Consider the following 9136-nt stretch of genomic DNA (forward strand, 5'->3'; position numbering starts at 1 on the left):
TTCCGCTGTCTTAGGTGTCGGATATTGTTCAATCGTTGCATATTTCGCTTTGTCCGGTGATACTCCTTCCTGAGAAAGATCATGTCCTAAATATGTTACTTCTCTTCTAAAAAATTGACATTTTCCTGGGTTAAGTTTCAAATTGAATTTTCGACATGTCTCAAATGTCTTTTTCAGGTTGTCTAGGTAATGTTTTTCGGATATTCCTATTACTACTATATCGTCCATGTAAAGAAATGCTTTGTCTGGTGTTAATCCCGAAAATGCTATTGACATCATCCTTGAAAAGCTATTTGGGCTTACATTTAATCCAAAAGGTAATCTGGTAAATTGAAATGCTCCATTTTCTGTGCTAAACGATGTGTATTTTCTCGATGATTTTTCTAATGGTATCTGTTGAAAACCTGACATTAAGTCTATAACTGAAAACCATTTTGCTCTTCCTAGTTGATCTAGTATCGAGTCTATCCTTGGTAAAGGAAATTTGTCTGTGACTATTTTCTTGTTTAGTTGTCTAAAATCTATGCATAATCTCCATGCTTTATTTCCATCTATCGCCTTTTTCGGTACCAGTACTACTGGGCTGTTGTATTCTGATGTAGACGGTTCTATTATTCCTTGGTCTCTCAGTTTTTGCACTTGCCGGTTTAATTCCTCTGTTTGTGCATGAGGTGTCCTATAGTTTTTAATGTATACCGGAGTTTGGTCTTTAACTCTCAGTTTCTGCTCGTAGAAGTTGTTACATGTTAGCATGTCATGCCTTAGGGCGAATATATCTGAATAATCTTCACATAAAGATACTAACTTATCGCGTATGTATTCTGGAATGTCTAACTTCAATGATTCCCGTAATTCATTTTTCCTATCCTTGCTGTCGTTGATCAGTCTATATATGTTGAATAATTTAATGTCTAATGTTTTGATTTCGTTTGTCTCTACCTTTACTGTTTCGTAGGTTGTGTTCAAAATTTTGATGTACGGATTATTACTTGAAATAATTGCTCTCGCTATGAATATTCCTGGTTGTATTTCTTGTTGTTCCACTATCCTGTCGTTCTTCAGCGTTTGAAAAATTTTTACGATTCTGTAAGTTTCACATCTAGGCGGTATTATTATCGTGTCATTATCTATATTATCCAAAATGTTTGTACTAATGTAACAATCGTTGTCCTCTTTAATGTGCATTTTAAGGTTAGCATAGTCTAGTATGCATTGAAAATTTGAAATAAAGTCTCCCCCAATGATTCCGTCGGTTGGAATAGGAAAGCTAGGTTCCACTAATTGAAAGATATGCTCAAATCGAGATCCTTTTACTTCTAGTGTTGTTTCAACTTCTCCCATTGTTTGTAATTCTCCTTTAGTTACTCCTTTTATTTTCGCTTTTGTGTTTGGTTTCACATGTTCCTTCATAAAATCTTGTGAACATTTCAGTATTGAAATATCAGCTCCTGTGTCTATGATAAAGGTATTTGTGTTTTCTAGGATTCCTGTTTTCATTTGTACAAAATTCGTTAGGTTTAAGTCGAAGTTGTAAATATTATATTCCACTTCTGACTGTGTACTTTCCTTGTCTCGTTCATTCAAAACCCCAACTGCTGGTTTTCTGGTTCCTCTTGGCTGTCTTCTAACTCAAGTAGCCTTACGTTTCTGTTTCGTCCTCCTCTCTGGTTCCCTCTGTACGTTTGGTTGTTGAATTGTCTATATCCTCTGTTGGAATAATTCCGTTGGTTTCCTGTTTCTTCTCCTTCGTTCCGTTGTCCGAAGTTATTTCTTCTTCCTCTGTCGTATTTGTTGTGGTATCCTCTTCGGTATTGCTGTTGTCCTCTCCTATTTTCATAATTCGTCCTATAATTGAACACTCTTCCCTGTGTGTTCTCCTCTGTCGTATCAATCGATAAAAATTTAGATACTACTTCCTGCGGTGTTGTGAAATTACCTGCCTCCAGTATTAACTTTGCTCTATCCGTATTAACGTTTCGCTTCATTGTTGCTACAACTGTTTCCGTTGTGTATTTTTTCGCTAGCTCCAATGGCATTCCTTCCGCTATGTATGCTACCTTTAACTGTTCCGCTAATTCCTCTACTTCGGATGCGTACACTGCTGCATCTTTGTTTCCTTGCCTTTTCTTTGCTAACTTGTCTATTATCGTTTTCGGATTGTCACCTCTTAATTCCTTCTTCAGTGCCGCTGCTATAAGTGGGATCGTATCCTCTGTAGTTATCAGATTTCTAGCCTTATTAGTCAATCTTGTTTTTATTAATATTATTGCTGTTTCTTCATGTCCTTCTGCTATTTTTCCAAGTAACTCTAATGCGTCTAAAAATGGTTGTAGTTTCCCTGCACTTCCATCAAACTCGTTGGGCAATACCTTGCTTGAAATATTCAAAAATTCGTTGATTGTCAGAGCCATGTTTAATATTTTTATCTCTTGTTTTATGTCGCTTATTCCCTCTTTTATTTCCTCGTCAATTTTTTCCTCTATCTCCTCGTCACTTTTTTCCTCTTCTACTTCTTCGTCGCTTTGTTCTTCCTCTATTTCCTTGTCGATTAGTTGGTGTATTGAACTTGGAACTACTGTCCTTAAGTTTACAGCTTGAAATGAGCGTATAACTTTGTCTCTTATTTTTCCGAACTATTTGTTGCACGCTTCTCTTTGTTTGTCCGATAGCGCTTCCCAATTTTTCTTCGTTAAATGTGTGAATTTGTTATACAATTTAATTAGCTGTGTCGTTACTTCTTCTTGTATATCCTTAGATTTAGGTACTTTCTTCTTCAAGACCCTTCTACTTTATCTTGTTACTTCTTGCGTAATCTCCTCAACTATTTTGATGAAATCTTCCCAAGTAACTTTGTTGCTACTCATTTATTCATAATTTTCTTATTCCTGTACCCGTAACGAACGCATAAATTTGACAGTCTTACGAGGTATAGTAAATATATATGAAAAATATTATGTCAAAAATAGTAAAAAATATAGTAAATTGCCATAAAAAAATCAGTATATCACTCAATATAAATCACCATTAAAAAGGGGTCTACTGCTTAGCCAATACAAATGTAATAAAAATCAGTAGTCAAATAATAAATGGATAAAAATCAGCAAAGATAAAATATGTTGGTAAATATATAAAAAATCATATAAAAATCAGTATCAAATAAAATGTATCATTACGTCCTATAAATAACTAATATCAGGGTTAAAAAAAAAATTCTGTATATTTTGATAAATATTGGTATCATAAGGAAATTAAAATAGAATAATTAAGTAAAAATAGGTAAAACTTAAAAGGTAATGTGCGTCTTAAATTATAATTACGTTAATATTACTTTATACTTTATACTTTATATTATACGAATCAGGAAATACCATAAAAATAGATAATATGGACTTACCACTTTAAACGTCTTTGTTCGTATCACCAAAAAGTCCTCGCTGCACGTCCCATACCATTGTCCACACGAAGTTCCATCTCCATACCATTCCATTCAGCTCCATGTCAGGCCTGATGTCTCCATCCTTTTCTGCATACCACACTGTTCTAGGGTGGTCGAGGTGCAAGATCCTCAGCTATAGACGTTTTTCCCATTTCTCGTTCTAGTTTACCAGTCCTGAGTTCTTCCCTGGTCTTGGATCGCCATATGGTGGCTCCCGCCTTCTGAGCCACCCTGGATACTTAGGGGTGGCTACCCCGACTATGAGGGTTGATGTAGTAAATATAGTTCGTTGTTAAGACATTTATTTACACGTTAAATATATCACAGAAAGTAACTGGTGGTATATTATTTACTTGAAATCGATGTTACCCCGTCGAATCTCAACTGCTAATTAATTTATCTGTTCTCGTAAAAATATAATTAAAGTCGGTTATTGTTTATTTACTGTTTTGGTAAGCCGAGGTGACCGTGATTCAAAGTGCTGACTGTTAATAAACACCCACTGAATATTATTGCAACTCGACCTTGTATCAAATACTAGCATGCATCGATGCAAAAACTAGGTTAATCGTATTTATTAAAACAACCATTACCACGGGCATTTAATTATTAAAAGGTTTATTTTTAATATGATGTTTACTGAGATGCTGTGTATCCCAATTCATCCGCTAGGTACTAAATTGGTCATAATTTTAGTTTTCCCAAAGTTTATTTCTAACCCTACTTTTTGTGAAACTCGTTGCAGTTCTTGCAGTATTTCGTGGGCTTCCTTTAAGCCGTCGGTTATTAGAACTATGTATGTCATCTGCAAATCGTAGGTGGTTCAGCCTTTCACCATTGACATTAAAACCTCTGTTTTCCCATTCTAACATCTGGAATGCATGCTTCATTACGGCATTGAATAGTTTTGATGACATGTTATCTCCTTGTCTAACTCCCGTTTTTAGTTTTATTTTTTGAGTTTGGGTATGGAGGTATATTGCTGTTGTGACATTTGCATATACCTGTTGAATAATGTTAAAATATCGGTAGTCAATTCTACAATCTTTCAAAGCTCTTAAGATGGCTACCATCTCGATAGTGTCAAAGAATTTTTTGTAGTCAACACATACTAGAACTAGCGGCCGGTTGTACTCCACAGTTTTTTCAGTTAGGACTTTTAGACAAGTTAGATTGTACAGGATTTATATTAGCATCAAAAGAAATAAGACTAATCTATATCGATTTAATTTTTAAAGGTCTTACACAAACAGTATTGTTTACCGTAAATAAATGGGTGACATTGATTTCACAATGTAGGGCACTCGTTTCTAGAATAACAAGGCAGCGATTTTGATATTATGAGTACTTCACGGTCACAACGGTGTCGTCAATCATAATAAAAACAATTACGAGTTTATTTATAGATACGGAGAAAGTAAAGCAGAGATCATTCTTTATTCATCATTCATTATTTAGACATTAAGTAGTTAGAACATAGACTTTCGTCCACCAACTAGTTAATATCGTATATAGTGATTAAATAAACGCAGTATGAGTAATTAGTGTATTCCTGATATCCAACCCCTAGAAGAGGGCGTTCATTCCCCTTACAACGACCAATTATATTATATGGCGAACCTTTTGAGAGACGAACTGGACTTCTGAAACAGGAGAAAACAGGAAAATTTTATCCAAAAACTGGAAGAAAAGACGTAAAATCGTGGTAAAGTACCATAGCCACATATTAAGTAATTAGCTGATATGGAATATGGAGCTGGACAGGCCAACCACAGGGGAAACGGTGGACATGGACAGGTTTGGAGACATGGGACCACGCCCAACGTCAAGAGGAAATGGACAATAGTGGACAATTGTGTGTGAACTCGTGAGTAACTTTTAATAAGCCATTTTTCAAATTGCATATGTACAGTCTCACAGATAATAATAATTTTCTTTTTTAGTAATATAACGTAAATGCATATTTATATAATTTTTTTTAAAGTATTAGGATTAATTATTTTTAATACAATTAGTAATTTATGTAGGTCTAGTTTTTCATAATATTAATTTCAAGAATATAAATGTATATAACAAGTTACTTGATATTTTTAACTACGTAAGTGATATTAAGTTCTATTTTTAATGATAATAGGTGAATTTTGCTTTTTAGATAAAATTTTAGAAGTGTTTACGTATAAAGTTACATAATACTATTTTAACTATATGCGAGTATGTACATAAATAAATCTATTTTGAACTTGAACTGATCAAAATGCGATTGAATGCGATCAAAATGCGATCAAAATGAAAATTTTACAGAATTTAAATTACTATATACTAGGAAAATGTGATTTAGCAAGATTTTAATGGAATTACGATGATGTGGAATATTTTGAGGATATAATAAAAGAATATTATGTATAAGATACGACAAAGAAATAAACATTTTAAAGATGTTGGAAGAAAAAGGAAATAATTATAAACATGATTATGGACCGACGATTCAATATTTAAAGATTTTTACCTATGACAAAGAAATGAATCCTAAACAGGAAAATTAAAAATGAATATGGAAGAGACGATTGATTTTTTTATATGCAAGAACTATCCCACATATAGGGACTAAAGATGAAGAATCTTTTTTACGAAAAGAGGATAAATATGTCCTGGAAACTAGACGGAAACAAGAATAGAGACAAAGCAAGTCATAATCAAAAATAATGAAGTGATAATGAAGCATAAGTTAGATGGAAAATGGAATATTTAAGAATATTTTGTACTGCTACAAACAGCATATATTCAGTATGATATAAATATACTTTTAAATTTCTATAATATAACTTCGTATAATAAATATATTTGTATTGAATAAATAAGACAAGTCATGTAAGACTGTATGTATAATGTCAATTAGAGAAATTGAGACTATTTTTGTGTGACGTAAAAGTGACTATTTTCGCGTAGAAACTGAATTTTATGTAATTATATAGTGTCAAAAATTAAGATAAACTATTTTTAGCTAGTGCAAATTTTATTTTTTTTTTCTCGTTCGTAATTTTTATGTAAATATTTTATGGGTCCGCGGCCCAGAAATAGATTTAGTAAGTATTAGGATTTAAATTTTTCTTTGGGTTTAAGAGATTTTAAAATTTTTTTAACAGAATATAGTCTATTTTTATCAACACTTTCTTTCGAATTTTTTTCTTCTCATTATTGAATGTTGAGTTTTTTGGATACCGATAAGGTTTTTGATTTAAATTTTTTTAATATCGGTCGAGTTTTAGTATAAATATGATTTTTTAATGTTTCATGATGAATTAAGTAGACAAATGATTTTTTTTAAATATATTACTAGCAAAGTTAAGTAAAGACAATATAAACAATAAAAAACACTCTTGTCAAGGAAAAGGTACGAAATGAAAATTAGAAGATATTAGCATATCCATTTGGTGTTTTGAAACCAACCGACTCTCATCAAGACTGAGCAGTTCGGATCGGACAGGAATTTAGGGATGCAAAATGTAGAAGATTTTTTTTAAGCGCACAACTATCCATTTTGTCTTTTTGTAACAAACCTTCTCACGACTAAGGACGTGTAAAAGGACCGGAAGCAAATGTACGGATTTAAAGCGCGAAAAACTACCCACCGAGTAGGTATGGGTTAGAGAAGGAAAAATATGAAGTAAATATGAGTTTAATGAAGAATTATGATAAACGATATGAATATGAATATATGAAGGAAGATATTATATGATATATGAAATAAATAATAATCAAGAAATATGAAGAAGAAGAAGAAATATGTTTAGTAGTACACTATGAAGAAAGTACTAAGTATAAAGAAAATGAAAAATATGTATAAGTAAAGTACCGTAGAAGAAGAAGAGGAAGAAAAAAAAGAGAAATTTGTAATAGAAGAATATGTAAAAGGTGAGAAAATCAAAATAACTGTTTTAAAAGTAAAAGAAGTATAATTAAAAAGTAAGTTCAAATGTAAGAGTTAAAGTTATAATTTTTTTTAAATCTGTGAATTAAGGTAAAATATTGATTAAAATTTCTGAGTATAGATTTTCGCGAGATATAAAGAAAAGGAATAAGTAAGAATAGACGATGTTTGATGACTATTTTTTTTATAGTGTAATAAGTTGTATATTTGTATATTTTGTATAAATTTGTATAAATCTTTAAAACATAGTAATCAGTTGGTGACGCTGTCTAGAAAAATTTTCGTCTTTGTCGGAAGGGCAAAGAAAATAATGTAGATCTCTCAGAAAATTTTTCTTGTAAAGGATAGGGATGTACAGGATTTACAGTCCCTGGCCATATTATTATGACCACCTATGAATTTTTACAAAAATCAACTATTCCACTAGGTACGTTTTGTTTAAAATATTATTTTTAAATTTAATTTTGTTATGCAATATTGATTTTATGCATTAACTAAAATATATTTAATAATAAACAGCAATAAAATATTTCAAAATACTACATATTTATATTTTTTTAATATTTTGTTGAACTTCTGACCTTAATCAGATGGAAAATATTTGGGAGCTTTTAAAACGAGAAATTTCCGATGAAAAGGTCACTAACGAAATTGTTTTGATTAAAGAACTAATATATCATTGAAACCACAATGACAAATTTAAGCAAAAAAAATTTAACTGGATTCAAAGTATGCCAAGACGGGTACTAGCGGTAATCAAAGTTAGAGGGAGCTCAACAAAATATTAAGAAAATACAAATATGTGATATTTTCAAATGGTTTATTTAAAAATATCATTTAAAAATATCACATATTTTTATTTTTTAATATCTTGTTGAGCCACCTTTAACTTTGATTACCGCTTGTATCCGTATTGGCATAATTTCAATGAAGTTAAATTTTTTTTGCTTCAATTTGTCATTGTGGTTTCAATGATATGTTAGTCCTTTAATCAAAACAATTTCGTTAGTGACCTTTTCATCGGAAATTTCTCGTTTTAAAAGCTCCCAAATATTTTCCATCTGATTGAAGTCAGAAGTTCAACAAATTATTAAAAATTATATAAACATGTAATATTTTCAAATGTTTTATTCGTGTTTATTATTAAATATAATATAGTTAATGTATAACATTAACATTACATCATCATCATCATCATTCTCTTTGCCTTATCCCTATGCGGGGTCGGCTTCCCTAATTGCATTTCTCCACACAATTCTATCTTGGGCCATATCAATGTTAATCCCCTTTACCAACATGTCCTGCCTTATCGTCTCCCCCCAGCTCTTCTTTGGTCTTCCTCTCCTACTCCTTCCAGGAATCTGCACTTCAGCTATTCTTCGTATTGGGTGGTTAACGTCTCGACGTTGAACATGACCAAACCATCTTAACCTATGCTCTCTCATTTTGGCATCAATTGGTGCCACACCTAGACTTCCCCTAATATACTCATTTCTAATTTTATCCTTCTTTGTCACTCCACTCATCCATCTAAGCATTCTCATTTCCGCCACATGCATTCGCTGTTCCTCTTTCTTTTTCACTGCCCAACATTCAGTTCCGTACATCATAGCTGGTCTTATGGCTGTTTTATAGAATTTTCCCTTCAGCTTCATTGGAATTTTTCTGTCACACAACACACCACTCGCTTCTTTCCACTTCATCCATCCAGCCCTAATTCTACTGCATGCATCTCCATCTATTTCTCCATTACTCTGTAATACCGATCCTAG

The sequence above is a fragment of the Diabrotica virgifera genome, chromosome 4 (genome assembly GCF_917563875.1).
Source record: "Diabrotica virgifera virgifera chromosome 4, PGI_DIABVI_V3a".
Taxonomy (NCBI): domain Eukaryota; kingdom Metazoa; phylum Arthropoda; class Insecta; order Coleoptera; family Chrysomelidae; genus Diabrotica; species Diabrotica virgifera.